This window comes from Pteropus alecto, unplaced genomic scaffold, assembly GCF_000325575.1.
Source record: "Pteropus alecto unplaced genomic scaffold, ASM32557v1 scaffold45, whole genome shotgun sequence".
Lineage (NCBI taxonomy): Eukaryota > Metazoa > Chordata > Mammalia > Chiroptera > Pteropodidae > Pteropus > Pteropus alecto.
The window spans coordinates 12788383-12812597 of record NW_006442491.1 but is presented as its reverse complement, the minus strand read 5'-3'; the positions used below and the strand labels follow the sequence as shown (position 1 = coordinate 12812597).

At 34.2% G+C, this 24215-nt stretch overlaps 1 protein-coding gene and 1 pseudogene across 1 annotated transcript in view; both read left to right on the top strand.

The window, feature by feature from the left end:
- The window catches only part of PLCB1 (phospholipase C beta 1), a 618667-nt gene that overhangs the window by 32759 nt on the left and 561693 nt on the right, over window positions 1–24215 (top strand). The window lies entirely within an intron of this gene.
- Window positions 3116–3231, top strand: LOC112471302 (annotated as a pseudogene).

Genomic DNA, 24215 nt, shown 5'->3' with positions numbered 1-24215 from the left:
GTTCCACATTCCAACCCAGGATACACCCAGGCATCACCCTCCGAGCAACAGCTCTTAAAACCAGAAAGTATTTTCAAGAATGTGGCTGAATAGGGGCAACTGCAACAAGAGAAGGGACTCTTAAATAATCTTAAATGCTCTGAGTTTGCTGTTATCAATCTCTCACTTTTTTGTGCTATTTTTTTCTTTTTCTCTTCCTAAGTGACTTTTAAGTGATTTTTCTGTGCTAGATATAGCCTTTCCCCCTTTTTTGAAAGTATTCCTGTGTTGAGAACATGGAACTAATTCAAATTCTGTAAGAACACTACCAACCTCAGAATTCTTCACTGTTGGAAAATGATCATGGGGAATTTTTCCATGGTAGAGAAGTGGAAATCACTCCATATCTTTTCACTTAGCCTGGGTCACAATTTTATATATTTTATATAGATATATTTTTTCCCCTGAGTTTGACTGAGAGTGAAAAGAGTTTGGTAGATTTTGTCAATGAAACATGAGAAAAGATCAGTCCTTACTCTGAGCTCATCTTTTTTCAAGCTGAGTGTGCTCTGGGAAGATGCAGGCCTCAGCATATTTAGATCTGACTGAGGCAATAGAACATGCAGTGAAAGGGAAGGAAGGCCAATATCTGGTGAATGTATATTGGATGGGGAGCCACTGAGGTTAAAATACTCAGTTTATTGCCATCTATTAGTGCTTTATAGAATTAGTTAAAGACCTCTATAATTGTTCTTTTGTAAGATACCCTGTGTAAGATCATGAACTCTAAATACCAACTCCTTGGGTTCAAAATGTGCCTCAAGCACTGTATGTGTCTCTGAGGAAGGCATTTCACCATGCTGAGCTTTAGTTTACTCTTCTGCAAAATGGGAATAACAATCTACTTCATAGGAACCTCATAAGGATTAAATGAAATAATGTATCTAAAGCATGTAGCACAGCACACAGAGTGTATGTTCCACACCTGCTAGCTATTTTTAATGGAAATTTTAGTAAACTGAATATATGTATATATAGTGTGTGTGTTTGAATTTGAACTATGACAGGTGTTCAGGTACTTCTGGTTCACATTTTAAGTCTTTTTGCACCCAATCTGATTGAAAAGTTGGGGTCCCCAAGGAGTGCCATTGTCTCAGGTTGCAGATGTACTCCTAAGTGAGTATAGGGTACTATCAAAGAATTAGCATATCCACTAGACTCCCAGAGCTCTGCAATGCAGATCCAAATGTCTGAACTCAGAGGGAACTTGTGGCATGTGACCTGTGTCAGTAGAACTTAAGAATAGAAGGCTGATGGAGAGAAGACAGGTTGTTATCTAAATGGAGTTTCTAGACAAGCCTGATTGGCCTGCTTGCCAGATGGGCCCTGCAAAATGAAATTAAGTTTTCTACCCTTTTGAAAACAGGATCCATATATGATTTCTCTTTGTGTCTCTGGCATTTTCAGCGAAACTTTTTATATTGAAAGAATGGCAGTAAGGTCTCAATCAAGATGACCTGAGGCAATTAGTTAGAGGGACACTGATTTAGTCTCTTGACTGGTCACTGTCAATTAATGTTCCTTCTAGGTTCCCTGGAACCCTTATGAACCCATTCATCCTTTTTGAGTGCCACGATATACTCTTCCCTGTTGTATCTGAGGACTCTAGCTAGGGAGGCCTGCTCCAATTAATAAATTTTTCTAACTGCCTTAAAAACAAATAGAACATCTTACTAACTCTGGGGAAATGGTATATAATTCTTTTCTTCACAGAGGATCTCAAAGCCTAAAGTAGCTACCCTTGGATATTTACAGAACACATGTAATAAATTCTATTTAAAAATAGAGGGAAGAAGGAGGAAGCATTTGAAAGTATAACTTTGGAGTAAATCACAGTTTTATTGAAAAGTAGGTGGGAAAATTGAAAGAAGGAATAATACCATTTGCAGATATATTTTAAATTATGCTTAAATTTTTAGTCTTGCAAGGTGTGGGTGGAAAAGAAAGTGTAATTGCTTAGAACTTCTTAGGAAAATAAATCAATACATCAGTAGGAAATAGGCTGTGCAATGGGCATTATCCTGGTTTCTGCTTTCTGACCTGGAAGAAGCCTATTATATTAAAAGGGTATGCTTTGCACATAGAATCAAAGTGACCTTTAATCTCTGACTTTATAAAAGCATAAAAATTCATGAATAGAAATGTCTGATTCTAAGAAGAATAATAAAAAAATGAGCATTGAATCTATTGGATTGAGCCATTTGGAATTTCCGTAATTGTAGGTCAAATCGGTCGAACATGGGCACTTTCACATAGTTCAGCAATATAGTCATTCAGAAACAGCAAATGTTACTTTTGCTAAATTGGTCTTCTAATGATGACAGTGTAGAACCTGACATTGGCAAACATGAGCTAACTTTCTCTGTTGCTAATGGATATGATTTCATTCTAATATATTAGTATATGGTTTAACATTTCATAAGTAACTGGTGAGAATATGGTACTTTTAAGAATCTATACAGGCTTCTCATATTTAATTATATGCGTTTAATTGAGTATATAACTTTTGCTTAAGAGGTCAGCTTCAGATTGAAGTTTGGGGAAAATAAAGTTGGAATTAAATTTTATTAACATTTACCATTTTATTTGCTCATGAGTTGTGTTCTTTTTTGGCTGTGTGAGAGAGGAACTCATTTAAGTCACTTCTTTTGCAGTAAAAGGTGGTAGTTAAAAGTATAGACTCAAAAACCCATCTGCCTATGTTTTAATCTTAGTTCTATTACCTGTGAGTTGTGTGACCTTGGGCAAGTGGCTTAACCTCTCTGAACCTCAGTTTTCACATATATAAAAAGAAGATAATAATAGTACTTCCCCAAAAGGTTGTTGTGAAGATTACATGAATTAATAGAATATGTTTAAAGCAGTGTTTATCATGTCGTAGGCACTACATAAGTATTTATTATTATTTTTCATTGTAGTCTTTTTTCTGAAACTTGTGTATATGGATCACCTGGAGAATGACTATTTGTCTTTCAAAATGAGAAGCTGGGACGTGGTTCCATAGTGTAGTGGTTAGCACATTTGCTTTACAAGCAGAAGGTCCTGGGTTTGCGCCCCAGAGGAGCCATAGTCCATGGTCTACGGCCATTCCACCCTGAACAAGCCTGATGTCTGATCTCAGAAGCTAAGTAGGGTTGGGCCTGATCAGTACTTGGGTGAGAGACCACCTAGGAAGACCAGGTGCTATAGGCATAAGTAATAATAAATAAATAAATAGATAGATAGATAGATAGATAGATAGGTGCTATAGGCATAAGTAATAATAAATAAATAGATAGATAGATAGATAGATAGATAAACAAATAAATAAATAAGAAGCTTACTAATTCTCTTGTAGTACCAGAAATTCATCTATGGCAAGAGCCACTTTGTCAATATAAAGTCTACACAAGCCAGGTGAACCTACAGGGTGGGGCTTCTTTAATCAGTTTAGATTTATGGTTGGTAGGAGTAAATTGCCTCTGAATGTTCGCTTGTCTGGGAACTATTCCACCTGCTCTTGCCTCTTGTATGTTCTGCAGTTTCTTTTCAGGTGTGTTCTTTCCCACAAAACAGTTTGTTGTAACCATTCTAAACCATAGTAAGTATGTTTGAGTCTACATATATGAATGTACATGCTATTATTTATTCTTTTATTCGGCAAGTTTAATGAACACCTACTAAGTGTTAGTCATTTTTTAGACATTCCTTACAAATAATACACAACAGCCTACGTGCATAGGAAGTCAGATGGCATGCTATTGAGAGCGATAAGAATGATGGGAATGCTGAGAGAAGGGTTGGTAGTGACTATGTAGGTAGGTACTCAAGGAAGACAACTCTGAAAACCTGATTTTTCAGCAGAGATTTAAAGGAGCTGGGGATAAGCCATGTGGCTATTTGGAGAATGAATATTCCAGGCAAAAGAATTAGTGTGAAGGTGCGTGACTTCTGGGATAGTTTGATAAACAAACAGAAAAGGGGCCATGTGGCTGGAGCAGAGTAAATGGGAACTGGAGCAGTGATAGGAGACAGATCAGAGATGTCACTGTAAGGCCAGGGCAGATTATATTGGATTTTTAGACTGTTTTAAAGACGTTGCCTTTTCTCTGAATGAAATCTGAAGCTGTTGTAAGATTTTGAAAATAAGTATGATGTGAGTGAAACTGTATGTCAAAAAAGGATCACCCAGACTTACAGTCCTGACAAGATGGTGTAGATTTATTTCTCTCCACTCTTCTCCACTAAGTACTGCCATAAATCTTAGAAATAATGGAAAAGGCAACCAATGGAGAACTCTGAAAGGTGCTAAGAGAAAGGCAAACTGGTTTGTAACATCAGGACTAGAAGAACAGCACTGTGGCCAGGCATCTTATGTTCCCTATAATTAACCACCTCCAGGGTGCTCCTTGCTTCCACAGATCTAACAGGAATACTTCTAGCGTCACCAGGAATGCACAGTACAACTGGCAGGAGGATCACTTGAGATCTCAGCTGATACCAAGTGGCCAGAAAAAGTGCTTTTCCTCCTACCAGGCCTGAAACTTCTCTCTCCACCAAGAGACCCAACATGGGGATAGCTGAGTGGCACCAATGAAAGGGATCCCACCACAACAAGGAGCCTGGAAAAACCTCTTGTCCCCATAGGCTGAGACTACCCTTCCCTACCCAGAGACACTGGGACAGCTGTATATCACTAGTAAGAGGGATTTCATTGCAGCAACAGTTGGGAAATCAATTTGTCCCCACAAGCCTGAGACTCCTCTGCCCCAGAGATACTGGGGACCTTAACTGAAAAAGACCCTTTCTGCCTCCTCAGGACCTGTGGGACCCCCAGTAGTATCATCAACCAAACAGACCAAAATAACATAACAAGGGCTCTGAATATTAACTGTCAGTAGTACCACAGCTCACAAAATTATGCCAAGACTCACATGATAAACTAAATAGTGTGATTGTGTAATAAAATAAAAGATTTAAATAAGATTTAGAATCTTCTAACATTATAGACAAAATATCCAGGAAACAATTATATAAATAGTATTTGAATGCCATGTCAATGTTAAATTAATCCAGGCATGTTTTAATATCCTGATATAAAATCCAAAATTTGGTAGAGAAAAAAACATCTTAATATGGCTTATAGAAGAGATCATGAAATAAAATAAAGCAAAACAAGCTTGACTTATTCAAGGCAACTTTTTGCTTTAGAATATCAAATATGACTGTCAGTTTCCAGGCACATTAGGGCGTGAACCCCACTCACCCTTGAAGTAAAAATTGTGTGTTCTCATCAGGTAATGGCACGTGCAAAGGGATAATTAAATATTAATTGGTTCTATTTAAATACATTTGCACCTTTTCATTTTACAGCCCACAGATTCATGTATGATTTTGAAATATAGGACAGAATTTTTCAAATTAAATCTCATCAACATTCAGAGATGTTTTATTTGCTGCTGTAGAGATAGAAGTTGACTCTTGATATCTTTAACTAGTTTATTATTAGAATAACCAAAAATGTTACTTTTTCTCCTTATCTTTCCAGGAAAAGAAAATATTTTTCTTGGTTTGACTGTAAATTGCATTCTTTGCATATATCATCTTGACAATTCTGATTCTAGTTTTGTAGCCTTTTTTTTGTAATAATGATAATCATTATAAAATTTGAAGCAATAAAAAATTATAAATGAATAAAATAAAATAAAAATTTCTCCAGATACCTTTACCCAGAAACACACACTGTTAACTTTCAGAGAATGTAATTTCAGATGTTGAGCTATGCATCTATACATGTAGAAAAATAATGCATAAATAGGAATGCTTTTAGAACAGCTGAACACTGATGCATACTAATTTAATTTACATTTACATTTTATATTGAATTTTACTTGAAATTAAGCATAAAAAGAGGCTGACTATAATCTAAAGGGCTGCACTCCAGATAGTTTCACTACAAGATAAGTTGTTTCTAAAAGATCCCTCTAAAGTTAAGGAAAAAAAGTGATTATGAAGAATTTGAAGTTTGAGTCATTACTTATGTAACTAAAATTTGCCCTTTAATCATATTTAATTTTTACTGTAAAAGATGAAGAAATTAGATTACGTGTGCTTCGTTTTCACTTTACTCTCTCAGCCCCTGAATGTATTAGTTGTAATATTATTTCTATAATTTTAAGGCTTCTGTCATGCCATGATACTCTGCGGTAATAATTCTTGAATTTATTTAAAATGAATTCTGTCAGAAAATCAGCAATCCAGTTAAAATGGGAAATGCAAAAAGTGCTTAGCTATGAAAAAGGAAACAAACTCATTCATAATAGTAGAAATGCAAATTTTAACCACATTTAATTTTCATTTCTTACCTATCAGATTCTCAACAATCTAAAAGTCTGATGACATTTCCTAATGTTGAGGCTATGGGGAAATAGACCTTATCATTCATTGCTGGGGAAAGTGCAATTGAGTGCCACTCTTATGGAGGGTAATTTAGTAATATCTACCAGAACTATAAATGCATTTATCTTTTGACTCATTAGCTTCTCTTCTAGCTGTTTATCTTTCCGTGTATATCTGCACATGTACAAATGTACAGTTTTATTAATCTCAGAGTTGCTTATAAAAGCCTCTCTTAGAAACAAGCTAACTGTCTATCAATAGAACATTAATATAATGAAATATTTGGCAGCTAAGGATGAACAAGAGGAAAAAAGGGGAAGGGAGAAAGAAAAGCTCTTTAGATTGGTGTAGAAACAACTCTAAGATATACTTATAATAAAATGTTTATTTCTAGAAGGTATATAATAAAGGGAATCGATAAGAATAAACTTGTTTGTATTTGCATATAAACAGATGTATATGACATTAATGAAAGTGTTTACCTGGTATGGGAGGAATGGGACAGGAGGGGGCACTGGTAAGCTGGTCATTCTCGCTCTTTAAAATATTTCGATTTATTAATCAGCGACCATTATTTATCACAAAAAGATAAGTAAAACATTAATTTAAATGGATTTAATTTTCAATAGCAGTTCTTTGTCTCAGGTTCTCCATTCATGAGTTCTTTAATTTGATTCACTTTTTGGTTAGCTGGATTTTGTCATCCAGCTAATTTAAAAGGAAGATTCATGAGTGTTTTATGCCCTAAATTGCTGCATGAATGAGAATATCTGTCTACCACAATTTTGTTGGTGAATCTTCCCCTCAAAAACATTTAAAATCCTTTAGTCGCATTTATTTCTACCTCAGAACTCTGTAAGCATCATTCCACTTTCTTTTGGAATAGGATTGTGTCATGTTCTCCACAGTTTTTTTTTTTTTTTTTGATTGTAGTTTTGGTGATTTCTTTTTAAGGTGGAGCAGTTCACTAAAAGTGGCTTATACTCTTTAATCTTACTCAGAAATTTGGATTTATTTTTAGACTATCTTTTAACATTGTATTATTTGTGGATATTAGCTTTATCTTTAACTTTCTGTTATGGAATATATTCAGGGAAGAATTTTAGCTCTTGAGACATTTAATTCAAAATTTTATTTTTGAAATTATTCACATATTCTCCATGAATGTGTGAATGAAATATAAGAATAATTTGAAGTTTTGTATTTGTTTGAATTGGGTATAAAACATATATCAACTTTTTTTAACTCTACTACATTGTTTAGGTTTTGAATTGTGTGAGTGTTCTTTAATAGGGAGGCAGGCTACTTAATAGCTTTATTCTATACTGACTGTGATATGAGCATTGTAGATAACCTTCTGCTTTGTACAGAAGGTACAACATGTCTTACAAACTTCTCTCGGTTTGCCTTCATGAAGCTAAAACAATCTAATTGAAGCACTAAGGGGAGGAAAGTCACCCAGTTACCTCTATGTACCTGTGGTAGGCCAGATTCTCTGAGAAGCAGATGCCAAGATGGGATTTTATTAGGGAAAACACCTGGGTGAGTATGGGAGCTGAGAGAGGCTAGGGGAGCCTTTTGACTGTGATAAGTGGCAAAAAAAGTGAATCAAATTAATTAAATTAAACCTATTTAATTATGAAGAGGAATCTGTGGACCAAATTAGGGATGTCACAATAGAAATGCGAGGAGGGACCAGAATCTAGAATTTTAGAAACAAGCAAAGGGCATGGTGTCTTATTGGATATTTGAAGTGATGGGGAAGGAAGAGGTACAGATGACTCCAAGGTTTTTAACTTGAAAAGGGGAAGTAAGGTGATGCGGTGAACTAAGACTGTGATATATACATACAGTTATATACATATATACTAGATATGGTAGTCACCTAGCTAATTTAAAAGGAATATTCACGAGTTTTCCATTTCCCAAATTGCTGCATGAATGAATAGAGTAGAATGTATGGGGCCTGTCACTTTAAGTTCATCATCCATTTCCTAATGGTGGTAATAGGCAAGCGTCTCACCTCTTCCTAGAATTCTCATTGCTGATCTCTCCTTTTCTGCAGTTCTTCAGCACTTGTATTTGTAGAAATGGTCAAAATCTGTGGTGATGGATGCTGGCTCAGTACTGGCAATTTTTCTACCTCTACTTTAGCACCTCTAATGTATGTGTGTATGTGTCTTAACATACACATATATGCATATATACAGTTATGTACATATATACTAGATAAGATAAGGCCTTATTTAATTAATTTCTGTATCAATCAGTTATTTATATAACAAACAGTTGTAGAATTTCTGTGGCATACAGCAATGATTAATCATTTTTAGCTCTCTTGTGTGTGGGTTGGCTGATCTGCCTTGGCTCAGCTAAGCTTGACTTCCAGCTAGGTGCTAGACTTGGCTCTAGGCTCCGGCTGTGGATTAGGCTCTGGTGTTTCTTACAAGTGTTTGTTTATTGTGGGGCCCAGGCTTAAGAGCCTACAGCCATTCTATAGAGGCTCTTTTCATGGTGATGACAGAAAGTGCTAGAAAGTACGACTAACCACACAAATACATTTGAAGTCTGCCTATAACATGTCCACTTCCATTCCTTTGACCAAAGCAAATTACATGGCTAAGCCCAACATCAAAGGATCTAATGGGAGGAACTACAAAAGGAAGTAGACACAGGGAGGAGTGAAGTCCTGGGAATAATAATGCAATCTAACATAACTACCACAATTGCTTTCTATAAAAAGAAAACAAATATAAAAAAAGAACTTTTATGTTAGGGTCATATGTAATGAGCTGAATTGTCAGACATTGACACATAAGCATTGACTGTATCAGGAAATAGATTCCCAGAAGGTGAATTTATAACTCTTAAAGTATTGTGTAGTTGACTGCTACAATTAGTTTGTAATTGATGCTATTCTGATTCGATTGGTAATTAAAATACTTTAAGTGTTTTAGAGGAGGAGTATTCTGTAAAATAAATGATTTAGAAATTAAAATAAGGTGTCCCAAGAGGTGCATAGTTATAATATTTCAATGAGATGTTGCCTGAATGAACATGACATAAGTTTTCTTTTATTAGTGTTAGGAAGACTTTTATTGTATATGTAGACACAAGATAGTTCCATTTGAAATTTTTAAGAAACAAAGATATTACAAAGGAAAATAGATCTTTTACTTCATTGGAAATGTTAGCAGGTATACTTTCATCCAGTCATAGGAAACACAATGAACCTGTGGTTGCATGTGCTAGAATTTTCTATCAAATTGTAAAATTTGTCAAAACTGCAGTACATTATCATCTATAGCTTCTTAAGAAACATGGATATGATGTCTTTAATTTTCAGTCTCTCAAATTTTCTATAGTTGTAATATTCATGGTGAAATTCATTCAACAAATTTATGTGTTTCAACTTGGAAAGATTCAAGAACTGACAACTTCCCACCTCTCTGATATTTGTCATCTTCAGATTGCCTTAGAAACCTCAATACCTAACCATTTTCAATGCTTGAAGGGAATGTTTTGCTAGGAAAAAAATTGCACAAGTGTAGAAGAGAAGAAAATATAATTTTGCAGAATATTCAAGAAAAGGTCGTGATGTGAAAACTAGATCTCATGTTTCTAATATGTCCTGAATTTATAATGAACATATGGCCTTCACTGATTTTCTTTTTCTTGAATACGGATATGTGGGAAACATAGATTCCATACCAAGCACTAAAGTCAGAGTTCTTATATAAGTTTTTCTTTGAAAACTGAAATTATAAATGGCAGGTGACACCAATATCAGTGTATTATTGAATTATGGTGTGCATTCCCTATTTCGTTCACAGCATATATTCTTAATCCCCTTTTTGTGAAACCTGGTTAGTCATTAAACAGGTCAGAGTATATGTACCACCTGAAAGTCTCAGATAAATACTTTCTTAATATTTCTTTTTGTATTTACTGTTTAAAATATAGCATTATTTTTGCTTGATGATGTGAAACTGTTCATTTTTGCAACTTCCTTTTTAAACTATTTGTTCCTAAGTACCAATACTGTGGTTTGAAATACCTTAACCTTCCCTGTCATGGACAAGTTAGTGAGCTCTATACCTGCATACAGCTCCGTGTTTATGATGGCACAGCAAAGCGAAGATTTCAGACAATTAGCTTGATAGTCAGGCCTCCGGGTTGGCTGGCTGCTATGTTTATAGGCAGTCAACCTGTTAAGTACATAATGCTCCAATTGCCTTCTATTCTCAGTTCCAAAGTCACTCACTGGTGTAAGTTGGGTGTTTAAGAGCAAGCATTAATTCTCATGGGTCACCGGGGAACCATTTAATAAATAACTAGAGGCCTGGAGATGTTCATGTATTCCTCTAAATGCCCTGGTTTTGTTACTGGTGCAGTTCATTGAAGGTCACTCCACAGTTTCAAATATTTAATGTCCTTTTCTAAGTGAGTGAGCCAGGTCTGGTAGACAAGCTGGCTGATTTGTTATTTGTAGCCAGCCAGTACATAGTAAACTAATCAAGTTCATAATTATTCTATTCTGGCAAGGAAAAGCTGATCAACAGATGTAATAGGAATTCAGAGAGGCAAAATCAATCTGAGTTATGATAAAAACAACCTCATTAGATAAGAGTGTATATATGCATAAAGATTTTGAGCTGAACACTGTGGCTATTTTTCGGGTAACTTCTTATTTTGATATATTTCAAACTTACAGAAAATTTGCAAGGCTAAAACAAGGAACAGCTGTATATTCTTCTCACATATTCACTAATTATAATTTTTCTCACTCTTTCATCATTCTATCTACCATGCTATCAATCCACATAAATTTTTATTTTCCTGAACCATTTTGGGATAAGTTGCAAACATGATACCCCTTAACCTCGAAATAATTCAGTGTATTATTATCAAAATTGGGAAATTTAATGATGATATATGCTATTACCTAATTGTGGGTTTTATTTTTTTGATAAATTATATTATACAGAGAGAAACAAGAAAACAAAAGTGAATGGCTCTTAAGTCCAAAATACCATCACATTGATTTCATTGGAGCAGATTGTTATGCTATTTTACTGTAAAATAAAGCTGACTTAATTTTTAATGACCATTAAAAATTTAATGACCATATTAGGCTAAATTTCAGTTATAAAGTTGCTAGGTGATCCAAAAGATGATTAGATGAGAGTCACTTATTCAATAACTCCTTTGTATATTTTAGTCACGTTGAAGGTTTCTTTTTACTCCCCATTGTCTTACCAATGAGATGATTATTGGCACTTACTCAAGTCCAGTTTTCACATTGCATTTTTAAGCGTTTTTGAATTAAAGATGCAAGGAAGGTTGACTTTGGCCTTAATATTCACCCATAACTGCACCTCTTGAGAGCTGAATATTTAGATGAACTTCATTGCTGGCATCCTTGAACTTGATAACCATCGTATTGGATTTTAATATTAAGTATAGAATTTAGTATAAATATAATTAAGGTACAATAAAAGGCTGATAAAAATCCATCTGAAATAAAGAGAACTGTTAATTTAGCACACACCTTATAGGAGAGTCAGTGTAATACTGTAAGTATACAAACAAGTCACACTATTTGGATGTTGGACTTTTAAAAAAAATGTCATCAATTTATTGAGACTTTCTAATGTATCACTGCTGTAACAACAATTAAGAAGGTTAAATCCTATTTCCTGAAGGCTTTAGGGAGATGCCTGACCTTTAGGATCATCTGTTCCCTCTGGCTATTTCATGTTCACTTTTACAGTCTATATTTCAAGAAATGGCATTAAGCCAGGTGGAGTTCTTTTGCCTTACAAGCCAATTCACAAAATGTATGGCTGGACTGTATACTGCTAAGTGGTGGGGTTAAGATGAATACTAAAGAACCACATGAAGGGCAGGCAGAGCCAGTAAGATTGCCTTCCCGTGTGAATGGGTTAGATGTGCAGGAGGAGAGCCCTCCTTTAGCTATACCTCCTGAGTATTCTTAAAACATCTAAGCCCCCTGGATGGTATTGGGAGTTTAAAAAAATGAGTGCTACATCAGCTGAACTGTCAAGTTTGTTATGGAGGTAGGACGTGCGTCAGCCCTGAGCCAACTATGGAGGCAGGACTGCACTCATATCATTTACATCCATAACTCTACTAAAACATTTGCTCATTCACATTTTACCACAGAGAAGTCCATTCTGGATATATTTGCCTTTGCGTATAGAATTTATGACACTTATGTAGTAGGATACAATAAGAGGCTGACAGAACATCCAGAATACAGAGGACTGTTAACTTTGACACATTTTGTAAGAGAGGCTTTGGTAAAACAGGCACATTCACATGTTGCTGGTGGGAGTATAAATCATTGCAACACCTGCTGGAGAACAACTTAGCACTATCTATCAAAATTGCAAATATGCCCTTTGCCCTGGCAGTCCAGCATCGATATATATATATATATTTTACAGATTCACTTATGTACAGTGCAGGAGAACTTATGTGCATTGTTTGTTATAGGAAAAGATTGCAACCCAAACCAAATGTTTGAAAATGGGGATGAAATAAACCCTGGTAGATCCAGCCATAGAATACTATGCAGCTCTAAAAGAAAAATAAAAAAGAATGAAGACATGTTCTATGTTGTTGATTTGGAAATAGCTCCAAGAAGGAAGACAAGAATACTTTCATTTGCATGTATCTGCGTAAAGAAACTAGAAGATATAAAAAGTGAATAAAAGTGTTGTGTGGTGGGTGGAAACTGGCAGATGGATACAGGGGTGGATGTGAAAGTCTTTACTGTGTAAATCTTTTTATACTTAAAAATTTTTGAACTGTGTTCATGTACTAGTTAATGAAAAAAAAAATTAAAAAGAGAACTGTTGCATTCTTATAGAAGGGCAGAGACTGTTAATTTTTTACCTTACCATCTATTCTCCTAATTGTTTTGATTTTAAACCAAAACATTGTCCTCTAGGCTTAAGATAATATTTTCCCAGATTCCCTTGCAGCTAGGTGTGGCTCTGAGACCAGTGAGATATAATGAGAAGTGCACTAGACATCTTCATACTTTTTACATGGATCTGTTTATCCATGAGGGTCTTGCCTTCTTCCTGAATATGGATTTGATGTCTTAGAGCCCAGCAGATACCTCGGATGAAGAAATGACTTTGATACTGGAAACTATGTGCTAAGGCAGCAGAACAGAGAGATAGAAACATAAGTCCCTGATGACACTACGGAACCGACATACAGGCTGCTTTCTTGTTTCTCTTATGCAAAAACAAATGAAAACAGACCCTCTCTTGTGTCCACCACTCTTATTTTAATTTTTATGTTGTCAATTACACTTTTTTAATCTAATCCAATATCTACCCCAATGTAGGAGAACTATGTTTTTTAAAAGATCTTTTCTTTTGTGAATTTTGCTAGGGCATTCTAAACTTCTGCCCTAATTTCAAATTTAGTCGCTCTTTGGGTCGATATACTATGGCTTGTGATAAATTTTTGCAGAGAATCATGAAATATGACTATTAACTGTCTCTGTGTTTTGCAGTCTAAAGTGCTGATGTTAAAAACATTCCCATAAGTGCATCATGTCAGTTTTCTTTTTAATGTAGATTTACAGCTAAATTTTTAATATTTAATATGCAGTTAAAATCACCACACTTGACATGTCAAAATAAATGTTCAGATTCTCAATCATGGACTTAAGGATGTAGAAATACATCGATTTTTAGAAAAGGTACATGTCTGTGTTATTGACATATCTATAAACTAGGCAAAAAAGTATGATGGGTAATAAAGAAAAGGACATGGAGACATAGATGAAATTTATTTTTTAGATTCATAGAATATTTGCTGAAGTGGTAGTGGGAAGGGCTGATGTATTTTCAGTTAAGACATATATTAATGTGACTTTACTAAACTATACATTAATCTGTTTTTCAAAAAGATTTGATAGCAAAAGGTATATCTCATTGCTAGAAGACTCACATTTTTTCATATTAGAAAGGGAAGGGAATTTTATCAGTGGTCACTCAGTATCATCTATATAAACCAACTTTTGCCCACTAAAAAGTTATGGAATAACCCCAGTAAAGAACATTCTTAGTAGACTGAATAAGCAAAAAAATTCAACTGGTCTTTCATAATGTCTAATTTCTTTTAGACCTGGGATTATTTCTTTGGGGCCCCTTATACAGATTCTAATTTGCGTAATTGATTTAGCAGCCATTTCTCTGCTTTAATAAAAAATATTCTAAAACGTTTTTGCATAATTATTCTACATTATGGAGATGAGCTTTGCTACATGCTAGTAAGTAGGAAATTTTTTTAGGAAAGTAAAGAAGGAACTATGCAAAAAGAAAATAATTTTTTGAAAGAAGATATATCAATAATGTGTGCTTATATTCTTCAAGGTAGATTCCTTCTGTTCATCATAGCACAATAATTTGCACAGACAGCAGTGATATGATCTTTATAAGAAATATTTTCTTTTTTCATTAATTTCTGTATTCATCATTCTGAAAATATTTATTGATCATCTACTTTGTGCCAGAACTTTGGAGCTGGAAATTAATAGTCTTTCCCTGTTGTTTTAGATCTTTGTAAAGAAGTCTTACAGGGAATAAAATCCTTAGTAAATGCTGGTGATTACCAACTGAGAAAGGAGCTATAGAGGAAGAGTAGGCCATTCTGCAAGAATGTATGACAAAGGAACCTGACTCAGGCTGTGGGCTCAGAGAGCCCTGAGCAAGTGGGAGCTGAGATCTAGGTAAAGTGTTGATGCAGGTGGGGTGCCCTGCATATTTCAGGTGGATGCATCCTATAGAACTTTGCAATGTGGAAGAGCTTTACTTCTGCCACCTGTAGAGATTTACGGTAGAAGGCCAATGTAAGTAGAGCTTAGAGAGCAAGAGGAAGAAGCAGGTGAAATAAAGGGAGAGAGTGTAGATGGGACAATACCACCCAAGGCCTTAAGGATTTCCTTCTTTATCCTGCAGTCATACATATCTCTCAATCTTCTATTTTGAAATAATTTTAGATCTTGTAAAATGTGTAAAAATAATACAATTTCCTCTGATGTTAACATTTTATCTGACCATAGTACAATTTTAAAAGCCCAGAAATTAACATTGGTACAATACTTTTAACTACAGATTTAATTTGAACATTACCTGTTTTTCAGCTGATATCTTTTTGTTCCAGAATCCAGTCCAGTATTCTATGTTGCATTTAGTCGTTATGTTTCCATTGTCTCTTGAAATCTGTGACAGTTCCTCAGAAAGACAGTTTCCTTGTCTTTCATATCCTTGGCACTTTTGAAAAGTATTGGTCAGTTACTTTGTAGAATGTATCTCCATTTGGGTTTGGAGATTTGGGATGTTTTCTCATGATTAGATTGAGGTTATGCATTTTTGGCAAGAATATCACAGAAGTGATCCTATGTCCTTCTCAGAGAAAAAAATATTTTGAGAAGTATCATTTGGAAATTGGCTCTTTGGTCATTTTGCCTTTAATTTGAGTTCTGCATCATTATTGAGCAAGCATCTGATGGCTTGCATTATAGCTGCCTATTCTTCATTCAACTTACAAATGCATAGGCTAAGGAAGGAAAGATAAAATTACTTTTACCATTTAATCTGATTTTTTTCTGACATATAGAAATGAGAAATTAAAATTCTACATCTGAATATTGCAAGTGTTCTTATAAGATGGATTAAGAAGGTACAGGTAAAGGCGATTGCACTGAGGTGGGGTTGGGGAGGGGGTGACTGTCAAGCCTACCTCCTTCAAAGAGCCCCCAGGAGTTCCTTGCAACCTTACAATATAGATCAGAAACTTTGCTAATTTTCTGGGGAGTCTCTTCCTCATCCCAGGGATCTGCTTGCTTTTAATAATATAAAATTTTCCTTTACTATGAATATAGAGCCATATTATTAGTTTTCAAGGAAAACATCCATTTCTGCGGATGATCCATATCGGCTTTAATTGGTCTCATATGGATGGGAATGTCACCATTGTCAACAGTGTTACAGTGGGCATCCCTGAATGTTGGTTTTGCATTCTGCCCAGATGTTTTCCTTTGGATAAAAGTCTACATTCAGAATTATTCAATCAAGTATATAAATGTTTGAGTCTTTGGTTACATAGAGTTAAACTGAGTTCCATAATAAGACTGTTTCAATTTTAACTCCCACTAATAATGTATGATAGTGTCCATTTCCATGAATGTTTGCCAAAATAAGAAAATTTCAATAATATGACAATATCTCACTGTTGTTTCAGTTTTATTTCTTTGGTTATTTTGAAGATGGAAGCACCTCGCATATGTTATTCCTTCTTTTAGTTCATCATTTTTTGGTAACTCGTTTTTCAGTTAGGTTGTGTGTCTTATTTTTATTGTTTTTATATATTAAACATATTAATGATTTATCAGTTATATTGCAAATAATTCTCTGGTTTGTAACTTTTTACTTTTATAATTATTTAAAAATTACTTGTGAAATAATTCAAAACAAATAACATAATGGAAATATTTGTACCTGTGAATCATATTTAACACATAATAATGAAACAAGTGATTGTGGTTACTGTGATAGGTACTGCTCTAAGACTTTACACATATTAGGTTATTTGATCCTCATAAAAAATCTTCTATTTTGAAATAATTTTAGATCTTGTAAAATGTGTAAAAATAATACAATTTCCTCTGATGTTAACATTTTATCTGACCATAGTACAATTTTAAAAGCCCAGAAATTAACATTGGTACAATACTTTTAACTACAGATTTAATTTGAACATTACCTGTTTTTCAGCTGATATCTTTTTGTTCCAGAATCCAGTCCAGTATTCTATGTTGCATTTAGTCGTTATGTTTCCATTGTCTCTTGAAATCTGTGACAGTTCCTCAGAAAGACAGTTTCCTTGTCTTTCATATCCTTGGCACTTTTGAAAAGTATTGGTCAGTTACTTTGTAGAATGTATCTCCATTTGGGTTTGGAGATTTGGGATGTTTTCTCATGATTAGATTGAGGTTATGCATTTTTGGCAAGAATATCACAGAAGTGATCCTATGTCCTTCTCAGAGAAAAAACAATATTTTGAAGTATCATTTGGAAATTGGCTCTTTGGTCATTTTGCCTTTAATTTGAGTTCTGCATCATTATTGAGCAAGCATCTGATGGCTTGCATTATAGCTGCCTATTCTTCATTCAACTTACAAATGCATAGGCTAAGGAAGGAAAGATAAAATTACTTTTACCATTTAATCTGATTTTTTTCTGACATATAGAAATGAGAAATTAAAATTCTACATCTGAATATTGCAAGTGTTCTTATAAGATGGATTAAGAAGGTACAGGTAAAGGCGATTGCACTGAGGTGGGGTTGGGGAGGGGGTGACTGTCAAGCCTACCTCCTTCAAAGAGCCCCCAGGAGTTCCTTGCAACCTTACAATATAGATCAGAAACTTTGCTAATTTTCTGGGGAGTCTCTTCCTCATCCCAGGGATCTGCTTGCTTTTAATAATATAAAATTTTCCTTTACTATGAATATAGAGCCATATTATTAGTTTTCAAGGAAAACATCCATTTCTGCGGATGATCCATATCGGCTTTAATTGGTCTCATATGGATGGGAATGTCACCATTGTCAACAGTGTTACAGTGGGCATCCCTGAATGTTGGTTTTGCATTCTGCCCAGATGTTTTCCTTTGGATAAAAGTCTACATTCAGAATTATTCAATCAAGTATATAAATGTTTGAGTCTTTGGTTACATAGAGTTAAACTGAGTTCCATAATAAGACTGTTTCAATTTTAACTCCCACTAATAATGTATGATAGTGTCCATTTCCATGAATGTTTGCCAAAATAAGAAAATTTCAATAATATGACAATATCTCACTGTTGTTTCAGTTTTATTTCTTTGGTTATTTTGAAGATGGAAGCACCTCGCATATGTTATTCCTTCTTTTAGTTCATCATTTTTTGGTAACTCGTTTTTCAGTTAGGTTGTGTGTCTTATTTTTATTGTTTTTATATATTAAACATATTAATGATTTATCAGTTATATTGCAAATAATTCTCTGGTTTGTAACTTTTTACTTTTATAATTATTTAAAAATTACTTGTGAAATAATTCAAAACAAATAACATAATGGAAATATTTGTACCTGTGAATCATATTTAACACATAATAATGAAACAAGTGATTGTGGTTACTGTGATAGGTACTGCTCTAAGACTTTACACATATTAGGTTATTTGATCCTCATAAAAATTATTTAAGGTAGGTCCTGTTATTATCTCCATTCTGAAAATGAGCATACTCAGGCACAGAGAGGCTGAATAAATTGACTAAACTCACACAGCTACTGACCACAGAAACTGAAATTCAAAGTCAGACAATGAACTTTAGAGTTTGTGCTCTTACAACTCCATTTTATTATTGATTACAAAGAACTTTAGTCTGGATACTAATTCTTTGTCAAATCATTTGCAAGTTGTCAAATATCTTTTCCAACTTGGAAGTCTTTCTTTTAATTTCGTTTATGCGATCTTTGGACGTGTAGAAGTATGATTATATGACCATAATAATGAGGTCAGTTTTATCAGTCTTTTCCTTCCTGGGTTATGATTTTTTGTAACACATTTAAGAAATCCATTCCAACTCATACCATAAAGATAGTCTCCAATACTTTCTTCCAAAACTCTTGAATTTTTATTTTTAACACTTAGAGCTTTCATACACATAGAATTGCTTTTTTATTTTTTTGGTTCGGTATAAGATAAGAACTTAATGAGATCTATGTTATTATAGAAAGCTTATAGTCTCAGCAAAATTTTTTAATACAATTTTCTTTACAAAGATCTTAGACCTCATATTGTGTTTATTAAGTTCATCTATAATTTTATCGTTACAGAGAATGAAATCATTTTGTTTGCTATCTTTTCAAATTTGTTAATCTAGTGTATAGGGATGCGTTTGGATCTTAGAATATTGATGTAGTAACCATTAATCTTGACCAAATGTGTTTTTCATTCTAATCATTTTTTTCAAAGATTCTCTTGGATTTTCTATGTAGAAAAGTAATAAGCATATAATCTACACATAATCACATTTTTCTTTTCAAACCTTTTTACCACTTAAGTTTTTTCTTGTCATCTTGAATCATTTAGGGCCTCTGGAACAGGACTGCATAAAGGTAGAGCTGTCTGGATCTGTGTATTTTCCCTGATGTTAGAGAGAAAGCTTCTCATGTTTTACTATTAAGCATGATGTCCGCTTTAGATTTTTAAAAAAATATTCATTAACAACTTAAGGAGGTTCCCTTCCATACCGGGTTCACTAAGTGTTTTAGAAGAATCTAGGTGTGTTGTCAAATGACTTCTCCGCATATATTGAAATGAGCTTTTTTCATATGTTAAGATGACCCCCATTTACTCATTGCTCAAATCTGCTTGTTAATATTTTATTTGCTTCTATATTCGCAAATGAGACAGACCTAGAATTATTCTTTTTTCTGTTTTTCTTTTTAAATATGAAGGTAATATAGCTTCATAAAATAATTTGGAGAAATTTTATTTGTTTATTAGTTATTTAGTTTTTTTAATGTTCCCAAATCATCTCAGTTATTCTTCTGGTCTTCCCAGTCTTGCATGTTACGCTTATTAAGAAGAGGCTCCCCTGTCAACATAAAAATAGTCACCTCTCTTTTTCTTGAATTTTAGGTAGTGTTTTTTATTCTGTTAGCTTTTAAATCTTAAATATATAACTTAGGGTTTGCTCCTCCATATGTATGACCAAGATGGGGTTATGCAATTTTTATTTTAAAATCAGAGAAAAAATCCAAAGCTGTTTTTAGCAGAACCTCAAAATATATTCTTCATGGTACCAGCTGGGATGCCCAGGAGGATTACTATAGGTTTCAAGCTTATAATAGATCCAAATCTCTACCTAATTCAACAATATGATTCCATACTTAATGCAGAAGTAAGCCTTTGTCTTGATATAACTGGAGAAGAAAATTTACTTTGGGAATCTTTCCAAATCGTATAGACTATTACTAGGCCAGAGCGAAGGATTTATTTTAGCAAGCAATTGGAATTCCCAAGCATACAGAAGCAAGGTGAATATCTTGGGGAAAAAAAGTGATATTTTGCATTTCTGTAGCAAAATTTTCTCTTTCAAATTTGCAAAACACAAGTTTAGATTAATGTTGAATAAACTTAAAGGAAAATGATAACTTTTTTTTAAAACAAGAACAAACAAGAAGAATGCACTCTCTTTGGGCAGAAATGGAGACATGTAGAGTGTTTGCCTTTGTGGGTTTTTTAGATCTTTCTTAATTCTTACCCATATTTAATACATATGTTGGAATGAAAGTTTCCAACATTCTTAATCTTAATATTAATTTTATTCCTCACCCAGTATATTTAGGAAGGTATATTTTGGGATGTTATTCTTTTCTTTTTGGCATTTGCTTACTTGATTTTTTACTCTTGTTAATGTCAATATTATACTATTTGGAACTTCAGCCGTTGTATGTATTGGCTCTCATGTGTATGCTCATACTTACTACATAGTTTGTCTACAGTGTTGTCTGTCTGTCTTTGGATACTTAATGACATTAACTATGCAGACATTAAAATTCAGAAGACGTTCAAGTATTTCTTGGACTAGATCATTCTGATGTCGCACATGTGAGGTTGCTTGTCTGTTTAATTCAGTGACATATATTGAGAGTACATTGTGAGCCAGGCAATGCATTGTGTTCTGGGGTTTCATACACAGAAAAGAAAACTCATAATAGAGAGTGGGATATTGTCTACAACAATCACATCAGATAATAAGATGATTGATATTTCAGTATCATGAATAATGTGTTAAGAAGTACAGGGGAGGGATCTATTTATCAGAAGTTTGGGGGTGGATTTGGAAGCAGGGATCACCATAGATAACTTAGTGAAAGTATAATTTGGTCTAGGCCTTGAAGGGAGGTGTATTTCAGGTACAAGGGCGGGGCAAATCACTGAAGCTCTACTTTGCTTCTTTAGGGAATGACAAGTAATACAGGGAATACATGTGAGCAGCGAATGGTGATTATAGAGCAGGAAAGGTTGGACTGGGTAGGCTTATCCATTCTTTTTTATAGATTAATCTGGCAGTTGGAGGATCATTTGCAACCTGGAGAACATAAGGATCACTACATAAGGAAGTTTGCTTTTTTCTTCCTAAAAAGGAAAGCCTGAAATAGGTTAGGAGGCAGAGTTGTGAATGCAGTTCAGAGACTGAATACTGGTAGTAACAGGAGCTTTGAGAGATGCAAGAGAGAGATAGAATTGATGACAAATTTAACGTGGGGAATAAGGAAGAGAAAGAAGCAAAAATGATATAGGGGGGTCTAGTTTGAGTAACCAGATAGAAGGTGATGTCATAAATGGAATGGAGAATTAAGAAGAAATTGTTTTGTTTTATTTTTGAATTTTTTTTTTTATCAGTATGATGATAAAGAGAAAAAGTCAGTGCATTTGGTTTAGAACCTACTGAATTCAGGATCCTGCCTAACAATTCAGATGGAGATGTCAGTACATAGCAGGGAAAATGAGTTTGGAGCTTGGAAAAGAGAGAGAAGTATGTATTACTGGGTCATGGGTTGTGGCTGTAGACAAAGGAGAGGATGAGCTTGTCCAGAGAGAGAGATGCAGAAAAGCCAGGTTTCTGATCAATAGAAACTTTTAAGAATTATGATAAGAAGGAGCTAGCCTCTGGCTGAAGAAAAGTCAGTGAGATGTGGAAGAAAAGTCGGAGAATATTTTGAAAATTTTTGAAAATTGAAGAACAATAAGATTATAGAAGAGAATGTTTAAGATTCCCTAACTTCTTTGTTCTTCCGTTGGTACAACCCTGAAGCAAGTTCCACACAGTCTTCGAGAATTCCCGTGCAGGATTCAGCCCCAGTTTTCCACAACGGATAACTTGTTCATCAGAACACTCTTCTTTGCCTCTCCTCTCGTCCCTGTGTCACTTCTCAACTCCCCTCTGAAGGCTTCCTGAGGTTACCTTGGGATAACCTACCTGCAATCAAATCTTTGAATCAGGGTCTGTTTCTGAGGTGAAACAAACCTAAGACAAACAAAATGGAAGTTTGCTTTTTTCTTCCTGAAAAGGAAAGCCTGAAATGGGTTAGGAGGCAGATAAACTGGAAAGAGAGAACTTGTATGCAATGGGGTGAGGCACAATTGAGTAAGTAATAGAAGACCTGGAGGAGGATCAGGGGCTCTTCATTCCTTGAACCACACATGAAGAGTTTGGAATGACTAATTTTTGAGGTGTGATCAATCTTGATCATTCATGCTATCATTCCTCACAGAAGGAGACAGAGTTGTTTATTGAGCATTCATCCTGTCTGTTGTCATTTTTTACTCAACAAATATTTATAAAGCACATACAATATGTTACACTTGTGGTTTTCTGTCTTAAAAGATAGGGTTTCCTTCCATTTATTTTGCCACTTATTTGACAACACTGGTTGCTTCTACTTTTCTGACATTGAACACAGTTAACTTTCCTCTGCTTTTGCCATCAAAAATCATGCTTTCACTCCGATAATGTATATGTAACACGATAATGTATATATAACATTGAACTCAGTTAAACTTCCTCTGCTTTTGCTATCTAATAAATCGTTATCCTAGAAATATGTTTTGAATTTAAATTGAGTATCCATCTTGAATTTGCCTTAAATTCTTTGTAAAATCCATTGATCAAGATAATCAGGAAAGACAAAGTAAAAAAAATCAAATTATTTAGTCAATTTAATAATATTGCTATGAAATATAGTAAGACTGTAGAGGATAATCAGTGTTCTTAAACTTGCAGAAATAGAGCAAAGTGAGTTTTTTCTTGTCTGACTTCCTTATCTGGTTCTTTTCTGGCTTCTAACTTTACTAGCGTGCACATATTACATTATATAATTAAAAGTCTTATTGATACACCACCTGTGAAGTTGTCTTTTAAAAACATGACAACAAAAAGAACAAATCAAACCTAACGTTTATGAAGCCTCAAGGTCCAGCTACTGATTTTTGGAAATACTGAGAAGAGAAACATGTGACTAGTTCATGGTGGATACAATGGGAGCAATATGTACTATAGGAAACAGTAAAGTCTTCAGGACAATCAACCTGTTGTAGTCAACAAATAAACTGCAAGAAAAATATGACACAAGGGGAAACTATAGTTTAAAATACTTACCAGTTATTTTAACCGATTACAATGTATAGACCTTATTTAAATTGTGATTAAAAAAAGAAGTATGATATTTATGAGACAATTTGAACCTTGAGTATTTGATGATATTTAAGAATTACTGTAGTGCTAATTTTTAATGTGTTTTCGTTATGTTAAGAGAAAGAATCCACACCTTTAAGATGACTTTTGAGTTATTTACAGATACAATTATGAGATATTTGAAATTTAATTAGAATAGAGGAGTTGGGCAAGGGGATGGGCTGTGGATGGGGCAGATGGGCTATGGGTGGATGGTTTTTGAGAGTAGTTTATGGCTCTGGGTGTTCATTGTACTATTCTGTTTACTTTTGTGTATGTTGAAAATTATCCATGATGAAAACATGAAAATTAAATTAATAATATATAGATAGGTCACCTTCAATGTATGCACAAGACATCATTTGTGTTTCTACTAAAATTTTTTTATTATACAATACCATGTTTTTTTAAATTCATCTATTTGTTAGATATAAGGGTGAGCAAGTTCAAATCAATTAA